The sequence below is a fragment of the Pelodiscus sinensis genome, chromosome 2 (genome assembly GCF_052426305.1).
Source record: "Pelodiscus sinensis isolate ZL-2025 chromosome 2, ASM5242630v1, whole genome shotgun sequence".
In the NCBI taxonomy this organism is placed as follows: Eukaryota; Metazoa; Chordata; order Testudines; family Trionychidae; genus Pelodiscus; species Pelodiscus sinensis.
In genome coordinates, this window is record NC_143053.1 from 252,146,257 (window position 1) to 252,160,485 (window position 14,229).

The 14,229-nt window shown below is 44.9% G+C and overlaps 1 pseudogene; it reads right to left on the bottom strand.

Annotated features, from left to right (window-relative positions):
• Nucleotides 1–608: 608 nt before the first annotated feature.
• LOC149525461 (uncharacterized) overlaps nucleotides 609–14,229 on the bottom strand; it is a 34,141-nt pseudogene continuing 20,520 nt past the window's right edge.

Genomic DNA, 14,229 nt, shown 5'->3' on the forward strand with positions numbered 1-14,229 from the left:
AACCTAAGCCCCCAATTCTGATTATAACCTAAAATTTCAAACCTAAAGCGAGGCTTCCCACAGCCAGTTTACCAGAGGTGCTGTCAATGGGAGCTGCTGTGGCTCATCACTTCTGAAAATCAGACCACTCTGATTGAAATGCCTACAATGTGTCTGGACCTTACTTCTATGGAAGTGAAGGACAAAACATTATTGATCTCAGTGGTAATAGTGTTGACCCTTTAGGGAGCTTAGGAAAATGCTCAGAACTGTATGAGTAGATTAAGGGGAATGAACAGACTGGATGGTATCTGTTACTAGCTGTGGTTGCTAATGCCAGCTAGTAAAATTCGAACCACACTGTGAATTTTCCAACTCGGAAAATGTGCTTCTATGCACTGTGACTCAGCCTTCCATGCCTTAAATGGCATTTGCAAGCTCTCCTTTTGTGGTTGTGGTGCCCTGATGGAAGAATCTTAATGATGGCCTACCTCGGTGTCTGGAATATCTTTAACAGCTCTGCTTCTCCATGGTCTGCCAGTTTGTTTTGTAAGGAAAATGCTTTGAAAAGGAAATAGAATATGAGATGATGAATATGGAAAGTGAGGTTTTTGCAAAGGTTACTCTCATTAGAGCAATGAATCCCACCTTTTTTGTCTTTGGGGCATGGCTTTTTTTCCTTGGGTTTCTTGTTGTGGGTCATTTGAGATGACGGGGCCCCAGTAGGCCTGGCTAAAAGGATATTGCAAAAAATGCTGGGGAATGAAACCACATCTTGTTCTGTGCTTCTGTCTCTGTCACACACACACACACACACGTCTTCCCTGAGCTCAATACTCACAACTTAGTGCAAAAGTTCCAAAAGGGCTTCTTGACCATCACATCCTCGTCAACCTGGCCAGGGTTGCAGCATCTCCATTTGGGTTCATGATTGAGCTGCATGTTCACCCCCGGGGACTGTAGTGTATGTAGCTCCACAGCAGCACAATTAGGCCTGGTGGGCCAAATCTAGCCTGGGCATACGTGGGCGTCACTCTCATGGAAGTCAGTTCACCAGCGTGTACCAGGGCTGAATTTGGATCTGTGCTGTGGGATGCTGCTTCAGGCCGTTCAAAGATTTCTATCGCTGAAATGCTGGAAACAAACACACCTTCCACTGCCATATGAACCCCACACTTGAGTCAAAGTCATTTAGCCCAACTTGCAGCAAGATTTCCTTCTCCCTGCATTAAGCACTTTATTTTAACCATCAGTGACTGGCTAAGGGAGCACTAGGCCTCTGTCCGTCTGGAGTAACTCCCTTTGGTAAATGCATGAGGCCAGGTGGTGCAGGCTTTGGAAGGAGCTGTGACTCAGCTGGTTTCAACCATGAAGCAGGATCGTAGACAGTTGTATATAGAGAGAGGAAGAATTAGAAGAGAGGAGGAACCCTCCATGTCCAGTGCAGCTGGTGCTATTACGATGAGTTCCTGAGGGCTCCATTGTTTTGACCTATGCACATAGACCCAGCACCCAAGCAAAATAACTTCCCTGTAACGGGCCATCAGACATTTCTATCTCAGAGGTGTAGTCTTCTCTATGCCTGCTCCTTCAACAGCCATTTCAACCCCTGGTCTGGAGCCTCCTTCAGTCCTTATTGAAACCAACAGGAGACTTTTATTTGGCTTTAACAGGAGCTGTAATGGCCTCCATAGGCAAGTGGCAACTTTGAATGAAGACTAGATCCATCAGTAGCTTGGAGCGAAGCACTGGGAAGGTATTTATTTCACATAGAAAATTGGCACTGATGTGAGCACCCCACATATTTATGTCTCACGGCACATGAGAACTAATTTGGAAAAGGTTTGTCTGAACTTCCCTGCAGGATTTCCAGGAGCGAAACACAAATCCTGTGGAAATGTGCTCCTATTTTAGGAGATGATAATGTGTAAAAATATCTCATCTGTGCGGTTCCCTCAGTGGGATGAATCCAGAAACAATTTGACATGAAATTATAGCTTCTCATACTAAGGAAGCTCTGTTCTGATGTGTGTTCCATTCTCAGAATGTTTCTTTGTAATAATACATGTACTGAAATGAACTAAAACATTTGAAGGTGATTCCCAGGGAAAAACAAACTGGGTGCCAGCTACAAACACACTCCTGATAGTACAACAGAGCAGCTGCCTTTCCATGGACAGCTGTAGGACATGCCACAGACCAAGTGCTTACTGTAAGGTGTGTTGCATGGCAGTCCATTTGAGAAAGAACCTGGGTAAAATAAGAAACAAAGTTTTGATTACTCATTGCTAGGGCCCTACCAAATTCACTGTCCATTTTGATTAATTTCATGTTATACGACTTGAAAATTTAAATTTAAACTTGAAAATCATAAATTTCATGATTGCATTTATTTAAGTCTGAAATGTCACGGTGTTGCACTGCACCCTGGACTACTGGGTGCATGAAGACCTGCAGCTCCGGCGGGACTGGATGTACAAGTAGAGAAAGCGCTATGGAATTTTGTCGCTATGGACAGCTTCAGCTATAGGCCATCATTTGAGATCAGACCCAGGTTATTAGCAAATGAATGGGCGATTTGATTTCCTATTAAAATGGGGGTGGAATCTCATTATAACTGCGAGTGGAAAGGTGTCTAAACTAGATGAATGAGCACATTAAAATGGACCTTCTTGTGAGCAATCTCACGAGACAGGGCTAGCAAGTGAAAGATGGCCCTTGCTCGGGGTGTCTGATGAATTTCAAGGCTGTCGGTGAAATTCCATAATATGTCATCAATTTTAAGTCCAGAGGGGATCATTAAACGATCGAGTCTGGCCTCCTGCATAATACAGGTCTTAGAATTCTGCTCTGGATTTTGCTACTCTTTTACTATTGTTCCAGGAGGCCATATTAGCAAGTACTTAAAAAAAAGAATTGTGGCTCCTTTTGTCTGCTGAATAGTGCAGTAAGCACAAGGTGGAATGTTTCCTTTCCCTCCACACTGCCGCAAGCTAAAACAGCCCCGTTAGTCAGGGCTAGCCTGATAAACCACAGACATGAACTCATCAGGCATCTAGACTTTTGAACTTACTACCTTATTTTGAACTTTTATTTTCAGACACCCTGAAGAAAGAGCAACGGATGGAAATGGGCTCACCCGCTATGAAGAGGATTATTGCAGCGCATCACTGACCCATCTCACCTCTGGTTCCAGTAGTTTAAGTGAGAGCAAGAACTCCATCGCCTGCCTTCTTTTTGAGGAGGAAAGAGTTCACTCGTGCATGAAGTGTCTGTACTTTAGATGGCCACACTTTTTCTTTTTTTACAGACTTTATCCTGTGATTGTAGCTGGAAGCAGCAACTCTGACTACACCTCCTGCTTGCCTCTTTCGGCTTCTTTTGCTTTGCTCAAGGAGTCAGGGAAGAGTTAGAGAGAATGAACCTCTCCGGCATTCTCACTCGTGGCTCTGAGGAGACAGACATCACTCATCGTAGGGCACAGCACGGTGCTATAAAGAAGCCAGACTTCATCCCATCACCGTGTGGGTGGGCAACATGGGAGTGTCCGGAGCTCCCCTATGCCCGTGATGCTGCTCAAGGACAATCAGAACGTCACAAGAGAGTGTAGACCCTAATTCCCTCCTCCAATAGTGTCAGAGAGAACAGCAACTCCACGGGAGGCCAGGCCTGAAAGGGGCAGGACAATGCACCTTCTCTCCAAGGGTAGTGTACCTGCCCTGCCATATCTGGATGTCACCAAGACCAGTTGTGGCAGAATTCCTCTCGGGTGCCTGTGTTGCAACATGGTCCCTTCTCATCTCCTTTGCATGCCTACAACACATCACGTCAGAGGGGGTGTCTGCACTTCATGAGAGAAAAACCCATGGCTGGTCCATGCCAGCTGACTCAGCTTGCAGGGCTTGGGCTAAGGGGATGTTTAAATGCAGTAGAGAAGTTCAGCCTCAGCTAGAGCCCTCAAAGACCCGGCAAGGGGAAATGGTCCCAGAGCTCGGGCTGCAGGACATCTATACTGCAATTCTACATCCACTTTGCCTGGCCCCTGAAAGTTGAAGTCAGGTGGCGCAGGCTAGTCACAGTGCAGCAATCCCCTCAGTCACACGGTGTTTGCTAATCTCCCTTTCAATGTGTCTGAGTCGGTTCAAAAGCTTCTAGTAGAGAGGCCTGAAACCATTTTTCTGTTGCAAATAAGTGTCGCAGTACGGAAAAGTTCAGAACCATTGATGTCCTGTCCGAGGTCGTCTGAAACTATCCAACTGCTACATGCCTCATTCCAGATACTTTCAACTCACCCAGCAACATTGTCAACCTATCTAACCACTCTCTCAGCCCAGATGAGGATCTGTCCTATCTCCAGGACTCTCCTTCTGCCCCAATTCCCCTACGAAAATGATTCTGTTCTGTGGATGTCTGGAATCCTATTTTTGCCGCTTCCGCCTGAAGGAATATGTCCAACACACTGATGTACAACACACTGACCTTGCTGCTCCCCCCCACCAATCCCACAAGAGGAAAGCTTCTATGTAGACCCCTAATAACGGTCGCAACAAGAGCCCTTGATTTCTACATCAGCTGTTTCCGCAAACGTGCTTGAGCTGACATTGTCAGCAAACAACATATAACATATAACCTGAGTCTTGCAGAACGCAATGCTATACACACCCTCAAAAACAATTCTATTATCATAATCGAAGCGGCTCACAAAGGGAGCGCTGTAGTCATCATGAACAGATTATGAACAGGAGGAGACCAGACAACTCACCAACACCAGATGCTACAAGCCTCTCTCCTGTGATCCTGCTAAACAAGCTGGTCATCTGAAGAAGTGGGCTGTGCCCACGAAAGCTCATGATACCATCCACATGTTTTGTTAGTCTTTAAAGAGCTACTAGCCTATCTGTGGTTTTTTGAGGTAGTAATGCCACTGATTAAAAATAGTATCAAATTGTGTATCATGCTCTCTCCTAAAATAGAAAATTAGGGCCTTTCCAAAACAGACTTTCTTTTTATGAGCAGCTTGCAAAATATTGTATTTCCCGTCAGATATATTTGCATACATACTCTAGACTATAATCTCTGAATATATTCTCTGTTAATAGTTCCTATGCCATATGCGTGTTGCTTAGTAAACTGAGCTGGTAGAGTCTGTTTGCTTTATAGGCACTTGTCAGCACAGTGGATAAAAGATTGCCAATTCTGCAAGTATTTGCAGTATGTGTGGGTCTCTTTTTTAGATGAGTAAGCATTTGCAGGGCCAAAACTCTCCATTCGTTGTTGAGCCATTTGTTTCTTTTCAGAGAGACGGGCGCTGAACCAGTCCAAGGCAGAAGTGAGTGTTCCAACTGTCAGTTAAATTATAGCCCAGGGTCTGTCTCTTCTCCCCTCCCCCTTTGGATTCAGAGCATTCACACCCAAATCTGTTTTCACTCTGCCTCCTCCGTGGGTGCATCTTCCCTCTTTCCCGGCTCAATTTCCCATTTGCATTTTGTAGGACTTTTATGTATCTCTTCTATGCTCTTCTTGTTCCATGCATCAATCATCACCAATTCTTCCACTCCACACACACACACACACACACACACACACACACACACACACACACACACACACACACACACACACACACACAAAGGTGCTTCACAGGACACACAAGAAAATATTGTCTTTGCATCTCAGATTGCAGACTAAGGCCCTGTAGTTTGTCACACAGGGATGAAGGGCTGCACTCAGATGGAAGCTCATTGAAGTCTGCTGGGTAATTAATACTAGGAGTGGGCCGTACACATTAGACCTGATGCAATGGAGGAAAATAAGAAACAGTAGCAATAGGATGGGGCATGGATGTATGTTATTCTCTAGCAATCTATTAATGCAATAGTAATGTTAGAACAGTTATTAATGGGATCATAAATAACTACATTTTCAGGAGAGGCAACCTGATTATATAATAAAATAATAACAACACTTAGCTATTGGAAAGCATATTATGTCTGTCGATGTCAAAGCATTTTTCAAAGTCGGTATCATTATTCCCTTTTTGGAAATTGAGGCACAGAAAGGACAAGTAACTTGGCTAAACTTGGCAACAATGTGAGACTAAAATTCTCTGTTTTCTGAACTGCAGTCCAGTGTTCTAGCCAATAGGCAACACTATCACTCGCTTAACTGTTAGCTCATTTAATCAAATCCTTATCAAGACTGGGACCTTGGGCACTGGGGCATCTCAGACTGTGTCTACCCTTGCACTTGCTCAACAAAACTTTTGTCGTTCATGCATGCTTAACTCTTCCCCCACCTCTGACCTTGAACAAAAAAGTTTTGCCATGGCAAGTGCACATCTGTATGTTGCTTTGTCAGCAGCAGCACTCTTTTGTAGGGAAAAGTGCCGACAAATAGCGCTTACACACACTGACTGTTAGAGAAAGGGCTGTGTTGACATAGCCTTGTCACTAAAAGCTGTGTAGTCTAGACATACCTTTACTCTCTCCTGTTCTTTGTCTGTGACACACAAGGGAATTCTTTGGTTTAACTATGGTTGTTGGACTTGCTGGGGAGTTGGTCTGGCTTGTGAAATATTGGAAAATTGATTAGCTGATCAGATGGTCCCTTCTGGCTTTAAACACTATGGCCTGGCCTACACTACAGCGGAAGGTCAACTTAAAATATGCCTTTCCAGGTATGTTAATTACATAGCTGGAGTCGACGTATCTTAAAACGTGTTTCTGTGCCATCCACAGGGAGTTGAGGAGCAGAAGTACCAGCACCAACAGGGGCATCCTCTGAGTTCGATTTAGCAGGTCTATACAAGACCTGCTACATTGAACCCCAGAAGATTGACTCTGGTAGCATCTGTCCTCCACGTGATGTAGACTTGGCCTATGATTGTATCTGCTGCTGCTTTCTTCAAGCCACTGAAAACCAGTTGGTGTCATATATGTATATATGTATGGTTACACTATTCACAACTGCACTGTTCACTTCTATTTATACCATTTACATATATTGTGCTGGAAAATTCCATGTTATTAAATTTGATTGCATTGGAGGCCTCATTCCAATCTCATAACAGTTTTGCAGTGGTGTAAAAGAGCTGATTACATCAGAAGTGCCACTTTTTAAGTTTTAGCATTAGTACCATACAATTTAGCAGTATATTTTCATTCGGTGGATGGCAAGGGAAAAATGCACGTAGGCACTGGGAGTTCATAGCATTTATTTCTGCCTGATTATTTTATTCTAATGCATGTGGTAAAAATTAAAAAAAAACAGAATAGGAATTTTGAGTTCACAAAGATTTAATTACTATGAATAGCTTGAATTCCACGTTAGCAGTGGCACTGTAAAACCATGAAAACGTTATATAGGACTTCTCATTTCCCTTCCAGGGACCTTGCAGCACAAAGCATTTGATAATCTATAGCTGCCAGAACCTGATGCTGATGCACTTGGCTTTCTGTGTTTAGGAGTGGTTCTAGGAGTTCAGAATTGCTGTGATGTCTGAGTGCAGGCTGATGACTCAGCTGAAAAGGAATTAATGTCTAAATATGGCATGTGGGAGAGAACGTGTCCACTGTTTTAAATTCATGCTTCTAAAGCAAGAGCATCAATAAGATGTAGACAAACTGGAAGGAGTTCAGCGAGGAAGCGCAAAAAATCAAGGATGAAGGCAAACGATAAATGTTCAGTTGTATGAAAAATAGCTAAATAACAGCTAAAAGGGCTGCTGATGCAGGGGGAGGGCAGCAAAGGGGGCCGCTGTGCTGCGATCTGTTGATTTAAAAGAGCCTGGAGGTTCTGGGCAGCCATCGCTGTTACCATGGTGATAGCTAGATCCAGAACCCCGGACCCTTCAAATCGCCGCTGGAACCCTATGTGGTGAGGTCTGGATGGCGCTGAAGGTTGGGTAGGAGTGGCTAATCCCCTAGCCATGCCATTTCCACCATTGCCCCTTCTCGGGGAGGGTGTCCAAGAGCCAAATCCCCCTTCTTGCTCAGGGCCCAGCAGAATCTGTCACCAGCTGAGACAACCAAGAATGGGACATGACAACCAACTTTCAAGTAATGGGAAGTGTATGTACTATTTGTATATGCTTATGCAGGGAGGTGGAGATAGGTGGAGGGAGGGTATGACTAGGAACATGGAATGAAGTTGTGGGGGAAACAAACTTCAATTTAACAATGAGTGATAACTCTATTTAACATTAGATCTATCAAGCTGTGGAATAGTCTTTTGAGGGAAGTAGTGGAAATTTTATCACTTGAGACACTGAAATTGGATTGGGCAAAATATTCAGAAATGTATTGTAGGTAAGTACCCTGCAATGTTTAAATGACACAAGTAAACCGGGTGCATATATGAGCTAGAACTAAGGGTATGTCTACACCGCATCCCTAGTTCGAACTAGGGATGCAAATGGAGACAATCGAAGTAGCTAATGAAGCGGGGATTTAAATATCCCGCGCTCCATTAACATGATCTCGCCGGCGCGCTAGTTCGAATCACAGCTGATTCGAACCAGGAAGTGCGCGCCGGGACGCGTTAGTTCGGACTAAAGCCCTTAGTCCGAACTAATGTTACTCCTCAAAAAATGAGACATTCGATTGTCTCCCTAACATATTTACTTCTTTGATGCTTTTGTCCAAAGACTCTTTCAGATGTATGCACTTCTTCAAACCATCCTCTCCCTCTTCTAACTACATTAAGTTTCATAAATAATCATGATCCTGAATAACATTAGGCTGTTAAACAAAAAGCAAAATATGTTTATTCCATCACCCTCCCTCTTCTCTGGTTCTTCTCATATGAATAGAGAATAGCAAAACCCGGAGTCCGGAGGTGCAAACAATTCAATGTTTGTTGGGATTAGCTTCCAGCAAGCATGAATCCAGTTTTCGGTCCTTTTTCCCAAGCTTTTTCGCACTTGACTTCCTGTTTGCCCCCAATGTATGCAGTAATATTCTCAGGTCTATCCTAATCAATCAGTGTACTGAAATTAAACTAATCAATCTTAACATATTGTAACAGGATTATCTAACCAATTATACCCAGTGGCATAATGAGAGGGGACGGGGAAGGGCAGTTGCTACGCTAGAAGGGCGCCAATTTAGCAGCAGAGGAAGGACGGAGCTTGGAGTCCTTGGACCTCGAGGGCACCAGCTGGACAGAGGAGGAAAGGACGGTGCTAGGACCCCGCAGGCACCGGTTGCTTCCGCACCTGCAGGAAATTGAAACTGAATACGAAGCGCCCGGTGGGGGTGGCGCACATGGAGGGGGTTTAGGCTGAGCATGTGCAGAATGCATCTGGTGCACAAGCCCTGTCTACAACTACAACGCCCATAATCCCCTTTGCTGCTAGTCAGTCAAAGGTGCTGCCCACTGGGCCTGTAGCCTGCCCCTCCAAGAAACCACAGCTGCTGATTGGCCAGAGGGCGCGTCAATCTGGCTGGAAGTGGAATGGCCCCATGCGCTGGAGGGAGCCCCACATGGCGGCGGGAAAGGCAAGGGGAGGGTCTGGCTGGGGGTCGGGGGCACATACTTTGCCTTTGCCCCCGGACGCATAACACCCTCCCTACGTTACTGATTATATACCACCACCTTAATTAATTTATAGCAAAATGAATTATACAGCAGACAGAAACAGAGAACCAGTGGCAATACAGAGAAACAATAGAGAGATGGAGAGCATAATAACAAAAGAATAAAAAAAATAAAATTTAATTGCCCCAAGTATTGATAAGTGGGTTCTTGCCAGATTAAAGCTACCAACCTAAATTTCCTTTAAAATGTCTAGGCTCTTCTCTTTATCTGGAGGCAACAGATTGGATCTCCTTTCTAGCAGCCCCAAATTATCTTATTTCAATGGGACTGGTTTGCGATGTGTCTAGACGTGACTGAAAATGCAGTTTATGGCTGCCCCTGCTGTTTAGCCAAAGGCTTTAGATTAAGAACGAGGCCTCAGACTGTCACACACACAGATGGACTGTGATTTTGATTCTTTGTTTTTCTATCCCTGTGAGAATGCAATTAAATACTTAAAATATGGGCCATAACAGTCAGGCCTGAATATCTATATCCTAACATATGTGGATTACACTTCCTCTTGGATAGTCTCCAAACCCTCCATTCTTCTGATGAAAATAAAATTTCATTTCACCAGTGTGAGAGGCAAACAGTTAGCATTTCCCAGTTCACTTTGAGAAGCATCTTGGTTTTTTAGTCATGATTTGCAAATGTTTCCCACCATAGAACATAATAAGATTCAGATGTCATTTTGGGGCATAGAGGATCTAGAAACATACTTTCCTGTTCCCAAGGGAAACCAGCCAGAAATCTCCATAGGGTTGATCTCATGGGATATTCTAGATTTTTCTATGGCAGGTCACTTAATTCCAAGTGGAATGGGAAAGACTTTGGCTCTCCCAACTGGCTGATGGTCTACAATCTGTGTGGATTTCCTATGACTCTCAAGCCAGTCACAGAAATGTGTTTTTTCCTAATTGGTCTTTTCCAATGGAAAACCATTATTCTACTGGGTTTCTATTAGTGGTGGCCGCACACTCCACCTACCAGGGGACATGAATCTAGCAGAGCAAATATTTTTATGGTGAACTATCTTTGGAGTATTAAGGGGGGTGGTCTATGCTGCAGAAAACAGTGATCTTTCTAACGATGACCCTCCCAAGTCTCCCATCAAACCATGGAACCCCAACTCTGAGAGAAAAGGAACATTCTGGTGAGCTTCTGCTTTCCTGACATAACCTTCACCTCAGTCCAGATCTATCCTAAAGTACTTATCTCCTCACCGCCAGCAGAACTGGAGGTGAGCCTAATTTTGCTCCTGGAGTTCTCAAAACAGGAAAAAACTCATTTACACGTCATCTCAGGCCCTGTGAGAATATCCCCCGCTGAAGAAATCTGAGAATCCAATTAATGCAGTAAGCTTTGTAGGGTTGATGGGGCTCCCTTGGAAATACATTGAGGTCAGATGTTTTTATGGGCATGTAGGGGAGATTGAATAATACAGCAGCCCAGGGTGTATCTTTGGGAGGCGGGCTTGGTGGGGGGGTGAGGCCTTAGTGTTCTCTTCAGGGACACAAAGATTTCAGTGACTTAAGAGAGCAAAGGAAGAAAACCACCCTCTGATGGAATAATGTGCAATATTCTCCGCCACTATTCACAAGAGAACAACCTCTCAAGGGCAAAAGGAAATAAATTAAGAAGGCAGCTTAAGGAAGCCGTGAAATTTCACATATAATCACTGTACTCTTAGTCCTTTCCCCCAAATGGCCACTCTGTACTCACTCCCTTTCTGGGAAACATATTCCACACCCCATACCGTATCAGATCAACATTAATGTGCCTCAGTGGACTCATTTTCCTCAGGTTGTGTGCCAGCACTGACCCTCTCAAATGTGTAGCTGAGTAAAAATAAAATAGGCGATATTTGTCCCCTGTACACAGTAACCGAGCCTGCACCTCAGCCTTGCGCAGATAGCGCCCCGTTAACCATGAGGGACAACCTCAAATCCTACCAGCAGTTAAGGGATAGATTTTAAACTCTGCAGGTGGTTTGCAGTTCAAAATTCACCTCCTAGTGTACAGAGCATGAGTCCAAGCCTACACACTACTGAAATTCCTTTTAAGGTCCCAAATGGAACTTAAATGATACATAGGGCTCCTGTCCAGGACTGAATTCCACCCTCAACTATTAATGGAGGAGCCAGAGGGTGAGCTTCCTAGAATAAGACATATTGGGTCACTGACATGATGCTGCCCATTCCCGGTTACTATCTTCATATCGTCTGCAGCTAGATCGCCTGCACAATTTCGGTATGTCTACACTACAGCGTTATTTCAAAATAAGCTATTTTGTAATAGTTAATTTGAAATAGCTTATTTTGAAATAACACATCTACACACAAAATACATTTCAAAATAGCACATCCACACTGAGTGGATGCCGAATAGCATTTAAGGTCGGCTGGAACCAGGTCGGCAGGACATCAGGTCAGGAGTTACTTTGTGTGGCAGTTGCCTGAGGCTATCTAAAGCCTCTGCTTAAAGGGACCCCCCCAGACAGCCAGTTCTCAGCTTTCCCTGCTTGCTTACCTACCTCAATGAAGGGCAGCAAAACATTTTGTCACTGCGTGCTCTGGTTGCCCTCACTTGGGACACCACAGAACTCTGCAACATGGAGCCAGAGCTGCCCCTGGGCACTCTGGTGCTTCTCATGGACGTGTTGCTGCGAGCCTGGCTGCACTTTCTGCAGGCTGCCATCCGGGAAGTCCATCGGGGACTGTCAGTATCCAGGAGGCCCTGCAGGAGAGCTTCCACCCTGAGGAGCACTAACAGTCTCCCTAGTCTTCCCCACTAGGGGCTTGTGCCTCATTCCTCCCTCACGTCCTTCCACTTACCCCTGCCAGCCCCCCTTCCTGATTAAAAATAAAAGACACTATTTTCATAAACATAAACTGTCTTTATTTAACAAAACTGGAGGGTGGGTGGAATGAAACTCTGGCAAGACTGGGAAAAGGAGGAGGGAGAGAGGAGGAGAGAAGGTGGGAGAAGAGTGGGGAAAAATTGGGAGGAGGGAGCTGGAAGGGGGAAGCAAGGGGAAGAAGTGAGAGGGGAAGCTCAGGGCTCAGGGTTGGGGGTCTCGCTGGACCAACTTGATTTTCATGCGAAACTGCTCCTGGGTTCGCATGTGGCCTTTGGTGGCCAGGCTGGCAGCTATCCTGCCATAGATGGACGCGTTCCTGAATCTAGTCCTGAGATCATGGATGTTGGGGGCATCCCCCCCAAACCTGAATAAGGTCCATGATTTCCACCCTGGACCAGGAAGGCGCCCACCTTCTTCAGGCCCTGGCAGGCTCCTGGGAGCTGGCAGACTGCTCCTGGGGAGCGGTGGAGGGCTGGGCTGCCAGTGGCTTGCTAGCTCATGTTTTGGGGTCACTGAGTCAGGGGCAGTGACTGCTGGCTCTGAGCTGGCAGGCTTGGAGCTGGCACAGGCACTGTGGCCAGAGTCCACTCCTTTAAGGGCTCTGGGGAAGGGCGGAGGGAGAGGAGTGTTCTTGGTTGAGGCTGGAGTGGCCACCAGGGCACCCTGGGAAGGCTGGAGGCCCCCTATTTCGAAATAAGTGTCTACACAGCACTTATTTTGAAATAGCTATTTCAAATTTGGTGTTATTCCTCATAGAAAGGGGTTTACCAAATTTGAAATAAGCGCTCCGCTATTTCAAATTAATTTCAAAATAGTGGTTTGGCTGTGTAGACACTAGGGCTATGTCTAGACTGCAAGCCTCTTTCGAAAGAGCCTCTTTCGAAAGAGAGCGTCTAGACTGCATGTTGAACTTTCGAAAAAGCGGCTTGCTTTTTCGAAAGAAAGCATCCAGTGAGTCTGGATGCTCTCTTTTGAAGAAGCCCTATTTACATTGAAGAACGCCTTCTTTCGAAAGAGGAACTTTCGAAAGAAGGCATTCTTCCTCGTGAAATGAGGTTTACCGCCATCGAAAGAAAAGCTGCGTTCTTTCGATTTAATTTCGAAAGAACGCGGCTGCAGTCTAGATGCAGGTGAGGTTTTTTCGAAAAAAGACTACTTTTTTCGAAAAAACCCCTGAGTCTGGACACAGCCTAGGAAAGTTATTTTGAAATAAGGGCTGTTATTTCGAAATAACTTTGTTGTGTAGACATACCCTTTGATTAGCTGGGCAAGGTTACTCCAGAGTTGTCTTCCTTTGCATTATGATATCTTTTTTTAGATAGCCATCTCCTGCAGGCAATTACCTGTTCTACAGAAATCCCAAACCTTGGCTGTGGCACTGAATAGACAGCAGCTTTATCTACTGTGCCACATACACAGCCCTGATTCAGTGTAAAAGGGGGAGAAAGGTACAAAGTAGAGCTTAAAAGCATGTTTTTTTCTTGTATTGAGCACTGCGAATGGGAAAAAGAAGTTGCTGCCGTGTCAGACTTCCACACTTAATATCAATGGGCATGATGGGGGCAAAAGAACATTTTATCCCAGTGGAGATATTAACTGGGACGCCTGAGAAAGATATTGAGAATTTAGGAATAAGCTGCATTATTGCTGGCTATGCAACTTAGGCCAAATTGTGCCTTTGTTGCTCCGGATTGACTGTGCACATTATTAGTCAGCTGGCCTCTATTGTAACCTGTCTTTTTTTTCATAGTTGTTAAGGCCAGTACAGATCACTAAACTGGAGGCCTGCACTGCACAGCCCTTATAATCTC